The sequence below is a fragment of the Coturnix japonica genome, chromosome 3, assembly GCF_054131305.1.
Source record: "Coturnix japonica strain WE chromosome 3, WE-NBRP24, whole genome shotgun sequence".
Taxonomy (NCBI): Eukaryota; Metazoa; Chordata; class Aves; order Galliformes; family Phasianidae; genus Coturnix; species Coturnix japonica.
Window position 1 is genome coordinate 1,641,273 of NC_140665.1, and position 23,156 is coordinate 1,664,428.

Consider the following 23,156-nt stretch of genomic DNA (forward strand, 5'->3'; position numbering starts at 1 on the left):
TTAGAGCGGAGGAAAACCATGAAAAGCGGGGTTAGAGCGGAGGAAAACCAAGAAAAGTGGAGTTAGAGCAGAGGAAAACCAAGAAAAGCGGGGTTAGAGCTGAGGAAAACCAAGTAAAGCGGTGTTAGATTGGAGGAAAACCAAGAAAAGCGAAGTAAGAGCGGAGGAAAACCAAGAAAAGCAGAATAAGTGCGGAGGAAAACCAAGAAAAGTGGGGTTAGAGCAGAGGAAAACCAAGAAAAAGAATTTAGAGAGGAAGAAAACGAAGAAAAGCACGGTTAGAGCAGCAGAAATCCGAGAAAAGCATGGTTAGAGTGGAGAAAAACCATGAAAAGCTGGGTTAGAGTGGAGTAAACCAAGAAAAGCGGGATTAGTTCGGAGGAAAACCAAGAAAAGCGGGGTTAGAAAGGAGGAAAACCAACAAAAGTGAAGTTAGAGCGGAGGAAATCCTAGAAAACTGGGGATAGAGCGGAGGAAAACCAAGAAAAGTGGTGTTAGAGTGTAGGAAAACTACTAAAAGTGGTGATAGTGTGGAGGAAAAGCAACAAAAGCGGGTTTAGAGCGGAGAAAAACCAAGAAAAGCAGGGTTAGAGCAAAGGAAAACCAAGAAAAGCGAAGTTAGAGCGGTGGAAAACCAAGAAAAGCGGGGTTAGAGCGGAGGAAAACCAAGAAAAGCGGGGTTAGAGCGTAGGAACACCAAGAAAAGCGGTGATAGAGCGGAGGAAAACCAAGAAAAGTGGTGATAGAGCGTAGGAAAACCACTAAAAGCGGTGATAGATCGGAGGAAAACCAAGAAAAGCGGGGTTAGAGCGGAGAAAAACCAAGAAAAGCAGGGTTAGAGGAAAGGAAAACCAAGAAAAGCGGGGTTAGAGCGGAGGAAAACCATGAAAAGCGGGGTTAGAGCGGAGGAAAACCAAGAAAAGTGGGGTTAGAGTGGAGGAAAACCAAGTAAAGTGGGGATAGAGCGGAAGATAACCAAGAAAAGCGAAGTTAGAGCGGAGGAAAACCAAAAAAAGCAGAATATGTACGGAGGAAAACCAAGAAAAGCGGGGTTAGATCGGAGGAAAACCAAGAAAAAGAATATAGAGAGGAAGACAACGAAGATAAGCGCGGTTAGAGCAGCAGAAATCCGAGAAAAGCATGGTTAGAGTGGAGAAAAACCATGAAAAGCTGGGTTAGAGTGGAGAAAAACCAAGAAAAGCGGGGTTAGTGCGGAGGAAAACCAAGAAAAGAGGGGTTAGTGCGGAGGAAAACCAAGAAACGCGGTGTTAGAGCAGAGGAAAACCAACAGAAACGGTGTTAGAGCGGAGAAAAACCAAGAAAAGCAGGGTTAGAGCGCAGAAAAACCAAGAAAAGCAGGGATAGAAGGAAGGAAAACCAAGAAAAGCGGGGTAAGAGCGGAGAAAAACCAAGAAAAGCGGGGTTAGAGCGGAGGAAAACCAAGAAAAGAGGGGTTAGAAAGGAGGAAAACCAAGAAAAGCGGGGTTAGAGCGGAGGAAAACCAAGAAAAGCGGGGTTAGAGCAAAGGAAAACCAAGAAAAGCGAAGTTGGTTCGGAGGAAAACCAAGAAAAGCGGGGTTAGTGCGTATGAAAACCAAGAAAAGCGGGGATAGAAGGGAGGATAAACAAGAAAAGCGGGGTTAGAGCGGAGGAAAACCAATGAAAGCGAGGTGAGAGCGGAGGAAAACCAAGTAAAGCAGGGTTAGAATGGAAGAAAACGAAGAAAAGCGTGGTTAGAGCAGCAGAAATCCGAGAAAAGCATGCCTAGAGTGGAGAAAAATGATGAAAAGCTGGGTTAGAGCTGAGAAAAACCAAGAAAAGCGGGATGAGAGCAGAGGAAAACCAAGAAAAGCGAGGTTAGAGCAATGGAAAACCAAGAATAGTGAAGTTAGAGCGGAGGAAAACCAAGAAAAGCGGGGTTAGAGCGGATGAAAACCAAGAAAAGCGGGGTTAGAGCGAAGGAAAACCAAGAAAATCTGGGATAGAGCGGAAGAAAACCAAGAAAAGCGGGGTTAGAAATAAGGAAAACCAATAAAAGCGGGGTTAGAGCGGAGGAAAACCAAGTAAAGCAAAGTTAGAACGGAATAAAACTTAGAAAAGCGTGGTTGGAGCAGCAGAAATCCGAGAAAAGCATGGTTAGTGTGGAGAAAAACGATGAAAAGCTGGGTTAGAGCGGAGAAAAAACAAGAAAAGCGGAGTTAGTTTAGAGGAAAACCAAGAAAAATGGGTTAGTGCGAAGGAAAACCAAGTAAAACGGGGTTAGAGTGGTGGAAAACCAAGAAAAGCGGAGTTAGAGCGGAGGAAAACCAAGAAAAGCAGAATAAGTGCAGAGAAAAACCAAGAAAAGCGGGGTTAGAAAAGAGGAAAACCAAGAAAAGCTGGGTTAGAGCGGAGGAAAAGCATGAAAAGTGGGGTTAGAGCTGAGGAAAACCAAGAAAAGCGGGGTTAGAGCGTAGGAAAACCAAGAAAAGCGGTGATAGAGCGGAGGAAAACCAAGAAAAGTGGTGATAGAGCGTAGGAAAACCACTAAAAGCGGTGATAGATCGGAGGAAAACCAAGAAAAGCGGGGTTAGAGCGGAGAAAAACCAAGAAAAGCGAAGTTAGAGCAAAGGAAAACCAAGAAAAGAGGGATTAGAGCGTAGGAAAACCAAGAAAAGCGGGGTTAGAGCGGAGGAAAACCATGAAAAGCGGCGTTAGAGCGGAGGAAAACCATGAAAAGCGGGGTTAGAGCGGAGGAAAACCAAGAAAAGTGGGGTTAGAGCGGAGGAAAACCAAGAAAAGCGGGGTTAGAGCGGAGGAAAACCAAGTAAAGCGGTGTTAGATTGGAGGAAAACCAAGAAAAGCGAAGTAAGAGCGGAGGAAAACCAAGAAAAGCAGAATAAGTGCGGAGGAAAACCAAGAAAAGTGGGGTTAGAGCAGAGGAAAACCAAGAAAAAGAATTTAGAGAGGAAGAAAACGAAGAAAAGCACGGTTAGAGCAGCAGAAATCCGAGAAAAGCATGCCTAGAGTGGAGAAAAATGATGAAAAGCTGGGTTAGAGCTGAGAAAAACCAAGAAAAGCGGGGTTAGAGCAGAGGAAAACCAAGAAAAGCGGGGTTAGAGCAATGGAAAACCAAGAATAGTGAAGTTAGAGCGGAGGAAAACCAAGAAAAGCGGGGTTAGAGCGGATGAAAACCAAGAAAAGCGGGGTTAGAGCGAAGGAAAACCAAGAAAATATGGGATAGAGCGGAAGAAAACAAAGAAAAGCGGGGTTAGAAAGGAGGAAAACCAAGAAAAGCGAAGTTAGTGCGGAGGAAAACCAAGAATAGCTGGGTTAGAGAGTAGGAAAACCAAGAAAAGCAGGGTTATAGCGGAGGAAAACCAAAAAAGCGGGGTTAGAGCAGAGGAAAACCAATAAAAGCGGGGTTAGAGCGGAGGAAAACCAAGGAGAGCAAAGTTAGAACGGAATAAAACTTAGAAAAGCGTGGTTGGAGCAGCAGAAATCCGAGAAAAGCATGGTTAGTGTGGAGAAAAACGATGAAAAGCTGGGTTAGAGCGGAGAAAAAACAAGAAAAGCGGAGTTAGTGCAGAGGAAAACCAAGAAAAATGGGTTAGTGCGAAGGAAAACCAAGTAAAACGGGGTTAGAGTGGTGGAAAACCAAGAAAAGCGGAGTTAGAGCGGAGGAAAACCAAGAAAAGCAGAATAAGTGCAGAGAAAAACCAAGAAAAGCGGGGTTAGCAAAGAGGAAAACCAAGAAAAGCTGGGTTAGAGCGGAGGAAAAGCATGAAAAGTGGGGTTAGAGCTGAGGAAAACCAAGAAAAGCGGGGTTGGAGCGTAGGAAAACCAAGAAAAGCGGTGATAGAGCGGAGGAAAACCAAGAAAAGTGGTGATAGAGCGTAGGAAAACCACTAAAAGCGGTGATAGATCGGAGGAAAACCAAGAAAAGCGGGGTTAGAGCGGAGAAAAACCAAGAAAAGCGAAGTTAGAGCAAAGGAAAACCAAGAAAAGTGAAGATAGAGCAGAGGAAAACCAAGAAAAGCGGGGTTAGAGCGGAGGAAAACCATGAAAAGCGGGGTTAGAGCGGAGGAAAACCATGAAAAGCGGGGTTAGAGCGGAGGAAAACCAAGAAAAGTGGAGTTAGAGCAGAGGAAAACCAAGAAAAGCGGGGTTAGAGCTGAGGAAAACCAAGTAAAGCGGTGTTAGATTGGAGGAAAACCAAGAAAAGCGAAGTAAGAGCGGAGGAAAACCAAGAAAAGCAGAATAAGTGCGGAGGAAAACCAAGAAAAGTGGGGTTAGAGCAGAGGAAAACCAAGAAAAGCTGGGTTAGAGCGGACTAAAAGCATGAAAAGTGGGGTTAGAGCTGAGGAAAACCAAGAAAAGCGGGGTTAGAGCATAGGAAAACCAAGAAAAGCGGTGATAGAGCGGAGGAAAACCAAGAAAAGTGGTGATAGAGCGTAGGAAAACCACTAAAAGCGGTGATAGATCGGAGGAAAACCAAGAAAAGCGGGGTTAGAGCGGAGAAAAACCAAGAAAAGCGAAGTTAGAGCAAAGGAAAACCAAGAAAAGAGGGATTAGAGCGTAGGAAAACCAAGAAAAGCGGGGTTAGAGCGGAGGAAAACCATGAAAAGCGGCGTTAGAGCGGAGGAAAACCATGAAAAGCGGGGTTAGAGCGGAGGAAAACCAAGAAAAGTGGGGTTAGAGCGGAGGAAAACCAAGAAAAGCGGGGTTAGAGCGGAGGAAAACCAAGTAAAGCGGTGTTAGATTGGAGGAAAACCAAGAAAAGCGAAGTAAGAGCGGAGGAAAACCAAGAAAAGCAGAATAAGTGCGGAGGAAAACCAAGAAAAGTGGGGTTAGAGCAGAGGAAAACCAAGAAAAAGAATTTAGAGAGGAAGAAAACGAAGAAAAGCACGGTTAGAGCAGCAGAAATCCGAGAAAAGCATGCCTAGAGTGGAGAAAAATGATGAAAAGCTGGGTTAGAGCTGAGAAAAACCAAGAAAAGCGGGGTTAGAGCAGAGGAAAACCAAGAAAAGCGGGGTTAGAGCAATGGAAAACCAAGAATAGTGAAGTTAGAGCGGAGGAAAACCAAGAAAAGCGGGGTTAGAGCGGATGAAAACCAAGAAAAGCGGGGTTAGAGCGAAGGAAAACCAAGAAAATATGGGATAGAGCGGAAGAAAACCAAGAAAAGCGGGGTTAGAAAGGAGGAAAACCAAGAAAAGCGAAGTTAGTGCGGAGGAAAACCAAGAATAGCTGGGTTAGAGAGTAGGAAAACCAAGAAAAGCAGGGTTATAGCGGAGGAAAACCAAAAAAGCGGGGTTAGAAATAAGGAAAACCAATAAAAGCGGGGTTAGAGCGGAGGAAAACCAAGTAAAGCAAAGTTAGAACGGAATAAAACTTAGAAAAGCGTGGTTGGAGCAGCAGAAATCCGAGAAAAGCATGGTTAGTGTGGAGAAAAACGATGAAAAGCTGGGTTAGAGCGGAGAAAAAACAAGAAAAGCGGAGTTAGTTTAGAGGAAAACCAAGAAAAATGGGTTAGTGCGAAGGAAAACCAAGTAAAACGGGGTTAGAGTGGTGGAAAACCAAGAAAAGCGGAGTTAGAGCGGAGGAAAACCAAGAAAAGCAGAATAAGTGCAGAGAAAAACCAAGAAAAGCGGGGTTAGAAAAGAGGAAAACCAAGAAAAGCTGGGTTAGAGCGGAGGAAAAGCATGAAAAGTGGGGTTAGAGCTGAGGAAAACCAAGAAAAGCGGGGTTAGAGCGTAGGAAAACCAAGAAAAGCGGTGATAGAGCGGAGGAAAACCAAGAAAAGTGGTGATAGAGCGTAGGAAAACCACTAAAAGCGGTGATAGATCGGAGGAAAACCAAGAAAAGCGGGGTTAGAGCGGAGAAAAACCAAGAAAAGCGAAGTTAGAGCAAAGGAAAACCAAGAAAAGTGAAGATAGAGCAGAGGAAAACCAAGAAAAGCGGGGTTAGAGCGGAGGAAAACCATGAAAAGCGGGGTTAGAGCGGAGGAAAACCATGAAAAGCGGGGTTAGAGCGGAGGAAATCCAAGAAAAGTGGAGTTAGAGCAGAGGAAAACCAAGAAAAGCGGGGTTAGAGCTGAGGAAAACCAAGTAAAGCGGTGTTAGATTGGAGGAAAACCAAGAAAAGCGAAGTAAGAGCAAAGGAAAACCAAGAAAAGCAGAATAAGTGCGGAGGAAAACCAAGAAAAGTGGGGTTAGAGCAGAGGAAAACCAAGAAAAAGAATTTAGAGAGGAAGAAAACGAAGAAAAGCACGGTTAGAGCAGCAGAAATCCGAGAAAAGCATGGTTAGAGTGGAGAAAAACCATGAAAAGCTGGGTTAGAGTGGAGTAAACCAAGAAAAGCGGGATTAGTTCGGAGGAAAACCAAGAAAAGCGGGGTTAGAAAGGAGGAAAACCAACAAAAGTGAAGTTAGAGCGGAGGAAATCCTAGAAAACTGGGGATAGAGCGGAGGAAAACCAAGAAAAGTGGTGTTAGAGTGTAGGAAAACTACTAAAAGTGGTGATAGTGTGGAGGAAAAGCAACAAAAGCGGGTTTAGAGCGGAGAAAAACCAAGAAAAGCAGGGTAAGAGCAAAGGAAAACCAAGAAAAGCGAAGTTAGAGCGGTGGAAAACCAAGAAAAGCGGGGTTAGAGCGGAGGAAAACCAAGAAAAGCGGGGTTAGAGCGTAGGAACACCAAGAAAAGCGGTGATAGAGCGGAGGAAAACCAAGAAAAGTGGTGATAGAGCGTAGGAAAACCACTAAAAGCGGTGATAGAGCGGAGGAAAACCAAGAAAAGCGGGGTTAGAGCGGAGAAAAACCAAGAAAAGCAGGGTTAGAGGAAAGGAAAACCAAGAAAAGCGGGGTTAGAGCGGAGGAAAACCATGAAAAGCGGGGTTAGAGCGGAGGAAAACCAAGAAAAGTGGGGTTAGAGTGGAGGAAAACCAAGTAAAGTGGGGATAGAGCGGAAGATAACCAAGAAAAGCGAAGTTAGAGCGGAGGAAAACCAAAAAAAGCAGAATATGTACGGAGGAAAACCAAGAAAAGCGGGGTTAGATCGGAGGAAAACCAAGAAAAAGAATATAGAGAGGAAGACAACGAAGATAAGCGCGGTTAGAGCAGCAGAAATCCGAGAAAAGCATGGTTAGAGTGGAGAAAAACCATGAAAAGCTGGGTTAGAGTGGAGAAAAACCAAGAAAAGCGGGGTTAGTGCGGAGGAAAACCAAGAAAAGAGGGGTTAGTGCGGAGGAAAACCAAGAAACGCGGTGTTAGAGCGGAGGAAAACCAACAGAAACGGTGTTAGAGCGGAGAAAAACCAAGAAAAGCAGGGTTAGAGCGCAGAAAAACCAAGAAAAGCAGGGATAGAAGGAAGGAAAACCAAGAAAAGCGGGGTAAGAGCGGAGAAAAACCAAGAAAAGCGGGGTTAGAGCGGAGGAAAACCAAGAAAAGCGAAGTTAGAGCGGAGGAAAACCGAGAAAAGCGTAATAAGTGCAGAGGATAACCATGAAAAGCGGGGTTAGAGCGGAGGAAAACCAAGAAAAAGAAGTTAGAGAGGAAGAAAACGAAGAAAAGCGCGGTTAGAGCAGCAGAAATCCGAGAAAAGCATGGTTAGAGTGGAGAAAAACCATGAAAAGCTGGGTTAGAGTGGAGAAAAACCAAGAAAAGCAGGGTTAGTGCGGAGGAAAACCAAGAAAAGAGGGGTTAGACCGGAGAAAAACCAAGAAAAGCAGGGTTAGAGCAAAGGAAAACCAAGAAAAGCGACGATAGAGCAAAGGAAAACCAAGAAAAGCGGGGTTAGAGCAGAGGAAAACCATGAAAAGCGGGGTTAGAGCGGAGGAAAACCAAGAAAAGCGAAGTTAGAGTGGAGGAAAAATAAGTAAAGTGGGGATAGAGCGGAAGATAACCAAGAAAAGCGAAGTTAGAGCGGAGCAAATCCAAGAAAAGCAGAATAAGTACGGAGGAAAACCAAGAAAAGCGGGGTTAGATCGGAGGAAAACAAAGAAAAAGAATTTAGAGAGGAAGAAAACAAAGAAAAGCGTGGTTAGAGCAGCAGAAATCCGAGAAAAGCATGGCTAGAGTAGAGAAAAACGATGAAAAGCTGGGTTAGAGCGGAGAAAAACCTTGAAAAGCGGGATTAGAGAGGAGGAAAACAAAGAAAAGCGGCGTTAGAGCAATGGAAAACCAAGAACAGTGAAGTTAGAGCGGAGGAAAACCAAGAAAAGCGGGGTTAGTGCGGAGGAAAACCAAGAAAAGAGGGGTGAGTGCGGAGGAAAACCAAGAAAAGCGGGGTTAGAGCGGAGGAAAACCAAGAAAAGCGGTGTTAGAGCGGAGGAAAACCAAGAGAAACGGGGTTAAGGCAGAGAAAAACCAAGAAAACCAGGGTTAGAGCGCAGAAAAACCAAGAAAAGCAGGGATAGAGCAGTGGAAAACCAAGAAACGCGGGGTTAGAGCGGAATAAACCAAGAAAAGCGGGGTTAGAGCGGAGGAAAACAAAGAAAAGCGGGGTTAGAGCGGAGAAAAACCAAGAAAAGCGAAGTTAGAGCGAAGGAAAACCAAGAAAAGCGGGGTTAGAGCGGAGGATAACCAAGAAAAGCGGGGATAGAAAGGAGGAAAACCAAGAAAAGCGGGGTTAGAGCTGAGGAAAACCAAGTAAAGCAGGGTTAGAGCAAAGGAATACCAAGAAAAGCGAAGTTAGTGCGGAGGAAAACCAAGAAAAGCTGTGTTAGAGCGGAGGAAAACCAAGAAAAGCGGGGATAGAAGGGAGGAAAAACAAGAAAAGCGGGGTTAGAAAGGAGGAAAACCAAGAAAAGCGAAGTTAGTGTGGAGGAAAACCAAGAAAAGCTGGGTTAGAGCGTAGGAAAACCAAGAAAAGCAGGGTTATAGCGGAGGAAAACAAAGAAAAGCGGGGTTAGAGCAGAGGAAAAACAAGAAAAGCGGGGTTAGAGCGGAGGAAAACCAAGTAAAGCAAAGTTAGAACGGAATAAAACGTAGAAAAGCGTGGTTGGAGCAGCAGAAATCCGAGAAAAGCATGGTTAGAGTGGAGAAAAACGATGAAAAGCTGGGTTAGAGCGGAGAAAAACCAAGAAAAGAGGGATTAGAGCGTAGGAAAACCAAGAAAAAAGGGGTTAGTGCGGAGGAAAACCATGTAAAGCGGGGTTAGAGTGGAGGAAAACCAAGAAAAGCGGAGTTAGAGCGGATGAAAACCAAGAAAAGAAGAATAAGTGCGGAGGAAAAACAAGAAAAGCGGGGTTAGAAAGGAGGAAAACCAAGAAAAGCAGGGTAACAGAGGAGGAAAAGCATGAAAAGAGGGGTTAGAGCTGAGGAAAACCAAGAAAAGCGGTGATAGAGAGGAGGTACACCACTAAAAGCGGTGATAGATCGGAGGAAAACCAAGAAAAGTGTGGTTAGAGCAGAGAAAAACCAAGAAAAGCAGGGTTAGAGCAAAGGAAAAACAAGAAAAGCGGGGTTAGAGCGTAGGAAAACCAAGAAAAGCGGGGTAAGAGCGGAGGAAAACCAAGTAAAGCGGGGTTAGAGTGGAGGAAAACCAATAAAAGCGAAGTTAGAGCAGAGGAAAACCAAGAAAAGCAGAATAAGTGCGGAGGAAAATCAAGAAAAGCGGCTTTAGAGCAGAGGAAAACCTAGATAAGCGATGTTAGAGAGGAAGAAAATGAAGAAAAGCGCGGTTAGAGCAGCAGAAATCTGAGAAAAGCATGGTTAGACTGGAGAAAAACCATGAAAAGCTGGGTTAGAGTGGAGAAAAACCAAAAAAGCGGGGCTAGTGCAGAGGAAAACCAAGAAAAGCGGGGTTAGTGCGGAGGAAAACCAAGAAAAGCGGGGTTAGAGCAAAGGAAAACCAAGAAAAGCAGTGTTAGAGCAGAGGAAAACCAAGAGAAACGGGGTTAGAGCGGAGAAAAACCAAGAAAAGCGGGGATAGAGCAGAGGAAAACCAAGAAAAGCGGGGTTAGAGCGGAGAAAAACCAAGAAAAGCGGGGTTAGAGCAGAGGAAAACCAAGAAAAGCGGGGTTAGAGCAGAGAAAAACCAAGAAAAGATAGGTTAGAGCGGAGGAAAACCAAGAAAAGTGGGGTTAGTGCGGAGGAAAACCAAGAAAAGCGGTGTTAGAGCGCAGGAAAACCAAGAGAAACGGGGTTAGAGCGGAGAAAAACCAAGAAAAGCAGGGATAGAAGGGAGGAAAACCAAGAAAAGCGGCGTTAGAGCAGAGAAAAACCAACAAAAACAGGGTTACAGCAAAGGAAAACCAAGAAAAACTGGGTTAGAGCGGAGGAAAACCAAGAAAAGCGGAACAAGTGCGGAGGAAAACCCAGAAAAGCAGGGTTAGAGAGGAGGAAAACCAAGAAAAGCGGGGTTAGAGCGGAGAAAAACCAAGTAAAGCGGGGTTAGTGCAGAGGAAAACCAAGAAAAAAGGGGTTAGTGCGGAGGAAAACCAAGTAAAGCGGGGTTAGAGCGGAGGAAAACCAAGAAAAGCGGGGATAGAAGGGAGGAAAGCCAAGAAAAGCAAAATAAGTGCGGAGGAAAACCAAGAAAAGCGGGGATAGAATGGAGGAAAATCAAGAAAAGCGGGGTTAGAGCGGATGAAAAGCATGAAAAGTGGGGTTAGAGCTGCGAAAACCAAGAAAAGAGGGGTTAGAGCGGAGGAAAACCAAGAAAAGCGGTGATAGTGCGGAGGTAAACCAAGAAAAGTGGTGTTAGAGCGTAGGAAAACCAAGAAAAGCGGTGATAGAGCGGAGGAAAACGAAGAAAAGTGGTCATAGAGCATAGGAAAACCACTAAAAGCGGTGACAGATCGGAGGAAAACCAAGAAAAGCGGAGTTAGAGCGGAGAAAAACCAAGAAAAGCGAAGATAGAGCAAAGGAAAACCAAGAAAAGCGAAGATAGAGCGGAGGAAAACCAAGAAAGGCGGGGTTAGAGCGGAGGAAAACCAAGAAAAGCGGGGTTAGAGCGGAGGAAAACCAAGAAAAGTGGGGTTAGAGCGGAGGAAAACCAAGAAAAGCGAAGTTAGAGCGGAGGAAAACCAAGAAAAGCAGAATAAGTGCGGAGGAAAACCAAGAAAAGTGGTGTTAGAGCGGAAGAAAACCAAGAAAAAGAATTTAGAGAGGAAGAAAACGAAGAAAAGCGCGGTTAGAGCAGCAGAAATCCGAGAAAAGCATGGTTAGAGTGGAGAAAAACCATGAAAAGCTGAGTTAGAGGGGAGAAAACCAAGAAAAGCGGGGTTAGTGCGGAGGAAAACCAAGAAAAGCGGGGTTAGAAAGGAGGAAAACCAACATAAGTGAAGTTAGAGCGGAGGAAATCCTAGAAAAGTGGGGTTAGAGCGGAGGAAAACCAAGAAAAGCGGTGAGAGAGCGGAGGAAAACCAAGAAAAGTGGTGTTAGAGCGTAGGAAAACCACTAAAAGCGGTGATAGAACGGAGGAAAACCAAGAAAAAAGGGGTTAGAGCGGAGAAAAACCAAGAAAAGCAGGGTTAGAGCAAAGGAAAACCAAGAAAAGCGAAGTTAGAGCGGAGGAAAACCAAGAAAAGCGGGTTTAGAGCAGAGGAAAACCAAGAAAAGCGGGGTTAGAGCGTAGGAAAACCAAGAAAAGCAGTGATACAGCGGGGGAAAACCAAGAAAAGTGGTGATAGAGCGTAGGAAAACCACTAAAAGCGGTGATAGAGCGGAGGAAAACCAAGAAAAGCGGGGTTAGAGCGGAGAAAAACCAAGAAAAGCGAAGTTAGAGCAAAGGAAAACCAAGAAAAGTGAAGATAGAGCAGAGGAAAACCAAGAAAAGCGGGGTTAGAGCGGAGGAAAACCATGAAAAGCGGGGTTAGAGCGGAGGAAAACCATGAAAAGCGGGGTTAGAGCGGAGGAAAACCAAGAAAAGTGGAGTTAGAGCAGAGGAAAACCAAGAAAAGCGGGGTTAGAGCTGAGGAAAACCAAGTAAAGCGGTGTTAGATTGGAGGAAAACCAAGAAAAGCGAAGTAAGAGCGGAGGAAAACCAAGAAAAGCAGAATAAGTGCGGAGGAAAACCAAGAAAAGTGGGGTTAGAGCAGAGGAAAACCAAGAAAAAGAATTTAGAGAGGAAGAAAACGAAGAAAAGCACGGTTAGAGCAGCAGAAATCCGAGAAAAGCATGGTTAGAGTGGAGAAAAACCATGAAAAGCTGGGTTAGAGTGGAGTAAACCAAGAAAAGCGGGATTAGTTCGGAGGAAAACCAAGAAAAGCGGGGTTAGAAAGGAGGAAAACCAACAAAAGTGAAGTTAGAGCGGAGGAAATCCTAGAAAACTGGGGATAGAGCGGAGGAAAACCAAGAAAAGTGGTGTTAGAGTGTAGGAAAACTACTAAAAGTGGTGATAGTGTGGAGGAAAAGCAACAAAAGCGGGTTTAGAGCGGAGAAAAACCAAGAAAAGCAGGGTTAGAGCAAAGGAAAACCAAGAAAAGCGAAGTTAGAGCGGTGGAAAACCAAGAAAAGCGGGGTTAGAGCGGAGGAAAACCAAGAAAAGCGGGGTTAGAGCGTAGGAACACCAAGAAAAGCGGTGATAGAGCGGAGGAAAACCAAGAAAAGTGGTGATAGAGCGTAGGAAAACCACTAAAAGCGGTGATAGATCGGAGGAAAACCAAGAAAAGCGGGGTTAGAGCGGAGAAAAACCAAGAAAAGCAGGGTTAGAGGAAAGGAAAACCAAGAAAAGCGGGGTTAGAGCGGAGGAAAACCATGAAAAGCGGGGTTAGAGCGGAGGAAAACCAAGAAAAGTGGGGTTAGAGTGGAGGAAAACCAAGTAAAGTGGGGATAGAGCGGAAGATAACCAAGAAAAGCGAAGTTAGAGCGGAGGAAAACCAAAAAAAGCAGAATATGTACGGAGGAAAACCAAGAAAAGCGGGGTTAGATCGGAGGAAAACCAAGAAAAAGAATATAGAGAGGAAGACAACGAAGATAAGCGCGGTTAGAGCAGCAGAAATCCGAGAAAAGCATGGTTAGAGTGGAGAAAAACCATGAAAAGCTGGGTTAGAGTGGAGAAAAACCAAGAAAAGCGGGGTTAGTGCGGAGGAAAACCAAGAAAAGAGGGGTTAGTGCGGAGGAAAACCAAGAAACGCGGTGTTAGAGCGGAGGAAAACCAACAGAAACGGTGTTAGAGCGGAGAAAAACCAAGAAAAGCAGGGTTAGAGCGCAGAAAAACCAAGAAAAGCAGGGATAGAAGGAAGGAAAACCAAGAAAAGCGGGGTAAGAGCGGAGAAAAACCAAGAAAAGCGGGGTTAGAGCGGAGGAAAACCAAGAAAAGCGAAGTTAGAGCGGAGGAAAACCGAGAAAAGCGTAATAAGTGCAGAGGATAACCATGAAAAGCGGGGTTAGAGCGGAGGAAAACCAAGAAAAAGAAGTTAGAGAGGAAGAAAACGAAGAAAAGCGCGGTTAGAGCAGCAGAAATCCGAGAAAAGCATGGTTAGAGTGGAGAAAAACCATGAAAAGCTGGGTTAGAGTGGAGAAAAACCAAGAAAAGCAGGGTTAGTGCGGAGGAAAACCAAGAAAAGAGGGGTTAGACCGGAGAAAAACCAAGAAAAGCAGGGTTAGAGCAAAGGAAAACCAAGAAAAGCGACGATAGAGCAAAGGAAAACCAAGAAAAGCGGGGTTAGAGCAGAGGAAAACCATGAAAAGCGGGGTTAGAGCGGAGGAAAACCAAGAAAAGCGAAGTTAGAGTGGAGGAAAAATAAGTAAAGTGGGGATAGAGCGGAAGATAACCAAGAAAAGCGAAGTTAGAGCGGAGCAAATCCAAGAAAAGCAGAATAAGTACGGAGGAAAACCAAGAAAAGCGGGGTTAGATCGGAGGAAAACAAAGAAAAAGAATTTAGAGAGGAAGAAAACAAAGAAAAGCGTGGTTAGAGCAGCAGAAATCCGAGAAAAGCATGGCTAGAGTAGAGAAAAACGATGAAAAGCTGGGTTAGAGCGGAGAAAAACCTTGAAAAGCGGGATTAGAGAGGAGGAAAACAAAGAAAAGCGGCGTTAGAGCAATGGAAAACCAAGAACAGTGAAGTTAGAGCGGAGGAAAACCAAGAAAAGCGGGGTTAGTGCGGAGGAAAACCAAGAAAAGAGGGGTGAGTGCGGAGGAAAACCAAGAAAAGCGGGGTTAGAGCGGAGGAAAACCAAGAAAAGCGGTGTTAGAGCGGAGGAAAACCAAGAGAAACGGGGTTAAGGCGGAGAAAAACCAAGAAAACCAGGGTTAGAGCGCAGAAAAACCAAGAAAAGCAGGGATAGAGCAGTGGAAAACCAAGAAACGCGGGGTTAGAGCGGAATAAACCAAGAAAAGCGGGGTTAGAGCGGAGGAAAACAAAGAAAAGCGGGGTTAGAGCGGAGAAAAACCAAGAAAAGCGAAGTTAGAGCGAAGGAAAACCAAGAAAAGCGGGGTTAGAGCGGAGGATAACCAAGAAAAGCGGGGTTAGAAAGGAGGAAAACCAAGAAAAGCGGGGTTAGAGCTGAGGAAAACCAAGTAAAGCAGGGTTAGAGCAAAGGAATACCAAGAAAAGCGAAGTTAGTGCGGAGGAAAACCAAGAAAAGCTGTGTTAGAGCGGAGGAAAACCAAGAAAAGCGGGGATAGAAGGGAGGAAAAACAAGAAAAGCGGGGTTAGAAAGGAGGAAAACCAAGAAAAGCGAAGTTAGTGTGGAGGAAAACCAAGAAAAGCTGGGTTAGAGCGTAGGAAAACCAAGAAAAGCAGGGTTATAGCGGAGGAAAACAAAGAAAAGCGGGGTTAGAGCAGAGGAAAAACAAGAAAAGCGGGGTTAGAGCGGAGGAAAACCAAGTAAAGCAAAGTTAGAACGGAATAAAACGTAGAAAAGCGTGGTTGGAGCAGCAGAAATCCGAGAAAAGCATGGTTAGAGTGGAGAAAAACGATGAAAAGCTGGGTTAGAGCGGAGAAAAACCAAGAAAAGAGGGATTAGAGCGTAGGAAAACCAAGAAAAAAGGGGTTAGTGCGGAGGAAAACCATGTAAAGCGGGGTTAGAGTGGAGGAAAACCAAGAAAAGCGGAGTTAGAGCGGATGAAAACCAAGAAAAGAAGAATAAGTGCGGAGGAAAAACAAGAAAAGCGGGGTTAGAAAGGAGGAAAACCAAGAAAAGCAGGGTAACAGAGGAGGAAAAGCATGAAAAGAGGGGTTAGAGCTGAGGAAAACCAAGAAAAGCGGTGATAGAGAGGAGGTACACCACTAAAAGCGGTGATAGATCGGAGGAAAACCAAGAAAAGTGTGGTTAGAGCAGAGAAAAACCAAGAAAAGCAGGGTAAGAGCAAAGGAAAAACAAGAAAAGCGGGGTTAGAGCGTAGGAAAACCAAGAAAAGCGGGGTAAGAGCGGAGGAAAACCAAGTAAAGCGGGGTTAGAGTGGAGGAAAACCAATAAAAGCGAAGTTAGAGCAGAGGAAAACCAAGAAAAGCAGAATAAGTGCGGAGGAAAATCAAGAAAAGCGGCTTTAGAGCAGAGGAAAACCTAGATAAGCGATGTTAGAGAGGAAGAAAATGAAGAAAAGCGCGGTTAGAGCAGCAGAAATCTGAGAAAAGCATGGTTAGAGTGGAGAAAAACCATGAAAAGCTGGGTTAGAGTGGAGAAAAACCAAAAAAGCGGGGCTAGTGCAGAGGAAAACCAAGAAAAGCGGGGTTAGTGCAGAGGAAAACCAAGAAAAGCGGGGTTAGAGCAAAGGAAAACCAAGAAAAGCAGTGTTAGAGCAGAGGAAAACCAAGAGAAACGGGGTTAGAGCGGAGAAAAACCAAGAAAAGCGGGGTTAGAGCAGAGGAAAACCAAGAAAAGCGGGGTTAGAGCAGAGAAAAACCAAGAAAAGATAGGTTAGAGCGGAGGAAAACCAAGAAAAGTGGGGTTAGTGCGGAGGAAAACCAAGAAAAGCGGTGTTAGAGCGGAGGAAAACCAAGAGAAACGGGGTTAGAGCGGAGAAAAACCAAGAAAAGCAGGGATAGAAGGGAGGAAAACCAAGAAAAGCGGCGTTAGAGCAGAGAAAAACCAACAAAAACAGGGTTACAGCAAAGGAAAACCAAGAAAAACTGGGTTAGAGCGGAGGAAAACCAAGAAAAGCGGAACAAGTGCGGAGGAAAACCCAGAAAAGCAGGGTTAGAGAGGAGGAAAACCAAGAAAAGCGGGGTTAGAGCGGAGAAAAACCAAGTAAAGCGGGGTTAGTGCAGAGGAAAAGCAAGAAAAAAGGGGTTAGTGCGGAGGAAAACCAAGTAAAGCGGGGTTAGAGCGGAGGAAAACCAAGAAAAGCGGGGATAGAAGGGAGGAAAACCAAGAAAAGCAAAATAAGTGCGGAGGAAAACCAAGAAAAGCGGGGATAGAATGGAGGAAAATCAAGAAAAGCGGGGTTAGAGCGGATGAAAAGCATGAAAAGTGGGGTTAGAGCTGCGAAAACCAAGAAAAGAGGGGTTAGAGCGGAGGAAAACCAAGAAAAGCGGTGATAGTGCGGAGGTAAACCAAGAAAAGTGGTGTTAGAGCGTAGGAAAACCAAGAAAAGCGGTGATAGAGCGGAGGAAAACGAAGAAAAGTGGTCATAGAGCATAGGAAAACCACTAAAAGCGGTGACAGATCGGAGGAAAACCAAGAAAAGCGGAGTTAGAGCGGAGAAAAACCAAGAAAAGCGAAGATAGAGCAAAGGAATACCAAGAAAAGCGAAGATAGAGCGGAGGAAAACCAAGAAAGGCGGGGTTAGAGCGGAGGAAAACCAAGAAAAGCGGGGTTAGAGCGGAGGAAAACCAAGAAAAGTGGGGTTAGAGCGGAGGAAAACCAAGAAAAGCGAAGTTAGAGCGGAGGAAAACCAAGAAAAGCAGAATAAGTGCGGAGGAAAACCAAGAAAAGTGGTGTTAGAGCGGAAGAAAACCAAGAAAAAGAATTTAGAGAGGAAGAAAACGAAGAAAAGCGCGGTTAGAGCAGCAGAAATCCGAGAAAAGCATGGTTAGAGTGGAGAAAAACCATGAAAAGCTGAGTTAGAGGGGAGAAAACCAAGAAAAGCGGGGTTAGTGCGGAGGAAAACCAAGAAAAGCGGGGTTAGAAAGGAGGAAAACCAACATAAGTGAAGTTAGAGCGGAGGAAATCCTAGAAAAGTGGGGTTAGAGCGGAGGAAAACCAAGAAAAGCGGTGAGAGAGCGGAGGAAAACCAAGAAAAGTGGTGTTAGAGCGTAGGAAAACCACTAAAAGCGGTGATGGAACGGAGGAAAACCAAGAAAAGCGGGGTTAGAGCGGAGAAAAACCAAGAAAAGCAGGGTTAGAGCAAAGGAAAACCAAGAAAAGCGAAGTTAGAGCGGAGGAAAACCAAGAAAAGCGGGTTTAGAGCAGAGGAAAACCAAGAAAAGCGGGGTTAGAGCGTAGGAAAACCAAGAAAAGCAGTGATACAGCGGGGGAAAACCAAGAAAAGTGGTGATAGAGCGTAGGAAAACCACTAAAAGCGGTGATAGAGCGGAGGAAAACCAAAAAAATCGGGGTTAGAGCGGAGAAAAGCCAAGAAAAGCAGGGTTAGAGCAAAGGAAAACACAGAAAAGCGAAGATAGAGCAAAGGAAAACCAAGAAAAGCAAAATTAGAGCGGAGGAAAAACAAGAAAAGCGGGGTTAGAGCGAAGGAAAACCAAGAAAAGCGGTGTTAGAGCAGAGGAAAACCAAGTAAAGTGGGGATAGAGCGGAAGATAACCAAGAAAAGCGAAGTTAGAGCGGAGCAAAACCAAGAAAAGCAGAATAAGTACGGAGGAAAACCAAGAAAAGCTGGGATAGATCGGAGGAAAACCAAGAAAAAAAATTTAGAGAGGAAGAAAACGAAGAAAAGCGCGGTTAGAGCAGCAGAAATCCGAGAAAAGCATGGTTAGAGTGGAGAAAAACCAAGAAAAGCGGGGTTAGTGCGGAGGAAAACCAAGAAAAGCGGGGTTAGTGCAGAGGAAAACCAAGAAAAGCAGGGTTAGAGCAAAGGAAAACCAAGAAAAGCTATGTTAGAGCGGAGGAAAACCAAAAAAAACGGGTTTAGAGCGGAGAAAATCCAAGAAAAGCGGGCTTAGAGCGCAGAAAAACCAAGAAAAGCGGGGATAGAAGGGAGGAAAACCAAGAAAAGCGGGGTTAGAGCGGAGGAAAACCAAGAAAAGCGGGGTTAGAGCGGAGGAAAACCAAGAAAAGCGGGGTTAGAGCGGAGGTAAACCAAGAAAAGCGAAGTTAGAGCGGAGGAAAACCACGAAAAGTGGAATAAGTGCGGAGGATAACCAAGAAAAGCGGTGTTAGAGCGGAGGAAAACCAAGAAAAAGAAGTTAGAGAGGAAGAAAACGAAGAAAAGCGCGGTTAGAGCAGCAGAAATCTGAGAAAAGCATGGTTAGAGTGGAGAAAAACCATGAAAAGCGGGGTTAGAGCGGAGAAAAACCGAGAAAAGCCAGGTTACTGCAGAGGAAATCCAAGAAAAGAGGGGTTAGTGCGGAGGAAAAGCAAGAAAATCGGGGTTAGAGCAAAGGAAAAACAAGAAAAGCGGTGATGGAGCGGAGGAAAACCAAGAGAAACAGGGTTAGAGCAGAGAAAAACCAAGAAAAGCAGGGTTAGAGCAAAGGAAAACCAAGAAAAGCGTGGTTAGAGCGGAGGAAAAGCAAGAAAAGCGGGGTAAGAGCGGAGGAAAACCAAGAAAATCGGGGTTAGAGCTTAGGAAAAGCATGAAAAGTGGGGTTAGAGCAGAAAAAAACCAAGAAAAGCGGAAGATGTGCGTAGGAAAACCAAGAAAAGCGGGGTTAGAGCGGAGGAAAACCAAGAAAAGCTGGGATAGAGCGGAGGAAAACCAAGAAAAGAGGGGTTAGAAAGGAGGAAAACCAAGAAAAGCGGGGTTAGAGCGAAGGAAAACCAAGAAAAGCAAGGTTAGAGCAATGGAAAACCAAGAAAAGCGAAGTTGGAGCTGAGGAAAACCAAGAAAAGCGGGGTTGAGCGAAGGAAAACCAAGAAAACCAAGGTTAGAGCGGAGGAAAACCAAGTAAAGCAGAGTTAGAACGGAAGAAAACGAAGAAAAGCGTGGTTAGAGCAGCAGAAATCCGAGAAAAGCATGGCTAGAGTGGAGAAAAACGATGAAAAGCTGGGTTAGAGCGGAGAAAAACCAACAAAAGCGGGATTAGAGCAGAGGAAAACCAAGAAAAGCGGGGTTAGATCAATGGAAAACCAAAAAAGTGAAGTTAGAGCGGAGGAAAACGAAGAAAAGCGGGGTTAGAACGGAGGAAAACCAAGAAAAGCGGGGATAGAATAGAGGAAAACCAAGAAAAGCTGGGTTAGAGCAGAGAAAAACCAAGAAAAGCTGGGTTAGAGCAAAGGAAAACCAAGAAAAGCTGGGTTAGAGCTGAGGAAAACCAAGAAAAGCGGGGTAAGAGCGGAAGAAAACCAAGAAAATCGGGGTTAGAGCAAAGGAAAAACAAGAAAAGCGGTGATGGAGCGGAGGAAAACCAAGAGAAACAGGGTTAGAGCAGAGAAAAACCAAGAAAAGCAGGGTTAGAGCAAAGGAAAACCAAGAAAAGCGTGGTTAGAGCGGAGGAAAAGCAAGAAAAGCGGGGTAAGAGCGGAGGAAAACCAAGAAAATCGGGGTTAGAGCTTAGGAAAAGCATGAAAAGTGGGGTTAGAGCAGAAAAAAACCAAGAAAAGCGGAAGATGTGCGTAGGAAAACCAAGAAAAGCGGGGTTAGAGCGGAGGAAAACCAAGAAAAGCTGGGATAGAGCGGAGGAAAACAAAGAAAAGAGGGGTTAGAAAGGAGGAAAACCAAGAAAAGCGGGGTTAGAGCGAAGGAAAACCAAGAAAAGCAAGGTTAGAGCAATGGAAAACCAAGAAAAGCGAAGTTGGAGCTGAGGAAAACCAAGAAAAGCTGGGTTAGAGCGGAGGAAAACCAAGAAAAGCGGGGTTATAGTGGAGGAAAACCAAGAAAAGCGGGGTTGAGCGAAGGAAAACCAAGAAAACCAAGGTTAGAGCGGAGGAAAACCAAGAAAAGCGGAGTTAGAGCAATGGAAAACCAAGAAAAGTGAAGTTAGAGCAGAGGAAAACCAAGAAAAGCGGGGTTAGAGCGGAGGAAAACCAAGAAAAGCGGGGTTAGAGCGGATGAAAACCAAGAAAAGCGGGGTTAGAGCGGAGGAAAACCAAGAAAAGCTGGGATAGAGCGGAGGAAAACCAAGAAAAGCGGGGTTAGAAAGGAGGAAAACCAAGCAAAGCGGGGTTAGAGCGGAGGAAAACCAAGAAAAGCAGGGTTAGAGCAAAGGAAAACCAAGAAAAGCGAATTTAGAACGGAGGAAAACCAAGAAAAGCTGGGTTAGAGCGTAGGAAATCCAAGAAAAGCAGAGATATAGCAGAGGAAAACCAAGAAAAGCAAGGTTAGAGCGGAGGAAAACCAAGAAAAGCGGGGTTAGAGCGGAGGAAAACCAAGAAAACCAGAGTTAGAACGGAAGAAAACAAAGAAAAGCGTGTTAGAGCAGCATAAATCCGAGAAAAGCATGGTTAGAGTGGAGAAAAACGATGAAAAGCTGGGTTAGAGCGGAGAAAACCCAAGAAAAGCGGGATTAGAGCGTAGGAAAACCAAGAAAAGTGGGGATATAGTGGAGGAAAACCAAGAAAAGCGGGGTTAGAGCGGAGGAAAACCAAGTAAAGCAGAGTTAGAACGGAAGAAAACGAAGAAAAGCGTGGTTAGAGCAGCAGAAATCAGAGAAAAGCATGGCTAGAGTAGAGAAAAACGATGAAAAGCTGGGTTAGAGCGGAGAAAAACCATGAAAAGCGGGATTAGAGCGGAGGAAAACCAAGAAAAGCAGGGTTAGAGAAATGGAAAACCAAGAAAAGTGAAGTTAGAGCGGAGGAAAACCAAGAAAAGCGGGGTTAGAGCGGAGGAAAACTAAGAAAAGCTGAGATAGAGCGGAGGAAAACCAAGAAAAGAGGGGTTAGAAAGGAGGAAAACCAAGAAAAGCGGGGTTAGAGCGTAGGAAAACCAAGAAAAGCTATGTTAGAGCGGAGGAAAACCAAGAAAAACAGGGTTAGTGCGGAGAAAAACCATGAAAAGCGGGCTTAGAGCGCAGAAAAACCAAGAAAAGCGGGGATAGAAAGGGAGGAAAACCAAGAAAAGCGGGGTTAGAAAGGAGGAAAACCAAGAAAAGCGGGGTTAGAGCGGACGAAAACCAAGAAAAGCGGGGTTAGAGCGGAGGTAAACCAAGAAAAGCGAAGTTAGAGCGGAGGAAAACCAAGAAAAGTGGAATAAGTGCGGAGGATAACCAAGAAAAGCGGTGTTAGAGCGGAGGAAAACCAAGAAAAAGAAGTTAGAGAGGAAGAAAACGAAGAAAAGCGCAGTTAGAGCAGCAGAAATCTGAGAAAAACATGGTTAGAGTGGAGAAAAACCATGAAAAGCGGGGTTAGAGCGGAGAAAAACCGAGAAAAGCGGGGTTACTGCAGAGGAAATCCAAGAAAAGAGGGGTTAATGCGGAGGAAAACCAAGAAAATCGGGGTTAGAGCAAAGGAAAAACAAGAAAAGCGGTGATGGAGCGGAGGAAAACCAAGAGAAACAGGGTTAGAGCAGAGAAAAACCAAGAAAAGCAGGGTTAGAGCAAAGGAAAACCAAGAAAAGCGTGGTTAGAGCGGAGGAAAAGCAAGAAAAGCGGGGTAAGAGCGGAGGAAAACCAAGAAAATCGGGGTTAGAGCTTAGGAAAAGCATGAAAAGTGGGGTTAGAGCAGAAAAAAACCAAGAAAAGCGGAAGATGTGCGTAGGAAAACCAAGAAAAGCGGGGTTAGAGCGGAGGTAAACCAAGAAAAGCTGGGATAGAGCGGAGGAAAACAAAGAAAAGAGGGGTTAGAAAGGAGGAAAACCAAGAAAAGCGGGGTTAGAGCGAAGGAAAACCAAGAAAAGCAAGGTTAGAGCAATGGAAAACCAAGAAAAGCGAAGTTGGAGCTGAGGAAAACCAAGAAAAGCTGGGTTAGAGCGGAGGAAAACCAAGAAAAGCGGGGTTATAGTGGAGGAAAACCAAGAAAAGCGGGGTTGAGCGAAGGAAAACCAAGAAAACCAAGGTTAGAGCGGAGGAAAACCAAGAAAAGCGGAGTTAGAGCAATGGAAAACCAAGAAAAGTGAAGTTAGAGCGGAGGAAAACCAAGAAAAGCGGGGTTAGAGCGGAGGAAAACCAAGAAAAGCGGGGTTAGAGCGGATGAAAACCAAGAAAAGCGGGGTTAGAGCAGAGGAAAACCAAGAAAAGCTGGGATAGAGCGGAGGAAAACCAAGAAAAGCGGGGTTAGAAAGGAGGAAAACCAAGCAAAGCGGGGTTAGAGCGGAGGAAAACCAAGAAAAGCAGGGTTAGAGCAAAGGAAAACCAAGAAAAGCGAATTTAGAACGGAGGAAAACCAAGAAAAGCTGGGTTAGAGCGTAGGAAATCCAAGAAAAGCAGAGATATAGCAGAGGAAAACCAAGAAAAGCAAGGTTAGAGCGGAGGAAAACCAAGAAAAGCGGGGTTAGAGCGGAGGAAAACCAAGAAAACCAGAGTTAGAACGGAAGAAAACAAAGAAAAGCGTGTTAGAGCAGCATAAATCCGAGAAAAGCATGGTTAGAGTGGAGAAAAACGATGAAAAGCTGGGTTAGAGCGGAGAAAACCCAAGAAAAGCGGGATTAGAGCGTAGGAAAACCAAGAAAAGTGGGGATATAGTGGAGGAAAACCAAGAAAAGCGGGGTTAGAGCGGAGGAAAACCAAGTAAAGCAGAGTTAGAACGGAAGAAAACGAAGAAAAGCGTGGTTAGAGCAGCAGAAATCAGAGAAAAGCATGGCTAGAGTAGAGAAAAAAGATGAAAAGCTGGGTTAGAGCGGAGAAAAACCATGAAAAGCGGGATTAGAGCGGAGGAAAACCAAGAAAAGCAGGGTTAGAGAAATGGAAAACCAAGAAAAGTGAAGTTAGAGCGGAGGAAAACCAAGAAAAGCGGGGTTAGAGCGGAGGAAAACTAAGAAAAGCTGAGATAGAGCGGAGGAAAACCAAGAAAAGAGGGGTTAGAAAGGAGGAAAACCAAGAAAAGCGGGGTTAGAGCGTAGGAAAACCAAGAAAAGCTATGTTAGAGCGGAGGAAAACCAAGAAAAACAGGGTTAGTGCGGAGAAAAACCATGAAAAGCGGGCTTAGAGCGCAGAAAAACCAAGAAAAGCGGGGATAGAAAGGGAGGAAAACCAAGAAAAGCGGGGTTAGAAAGGAGGAAAACCAAGAAAAGCGGGGTTAGA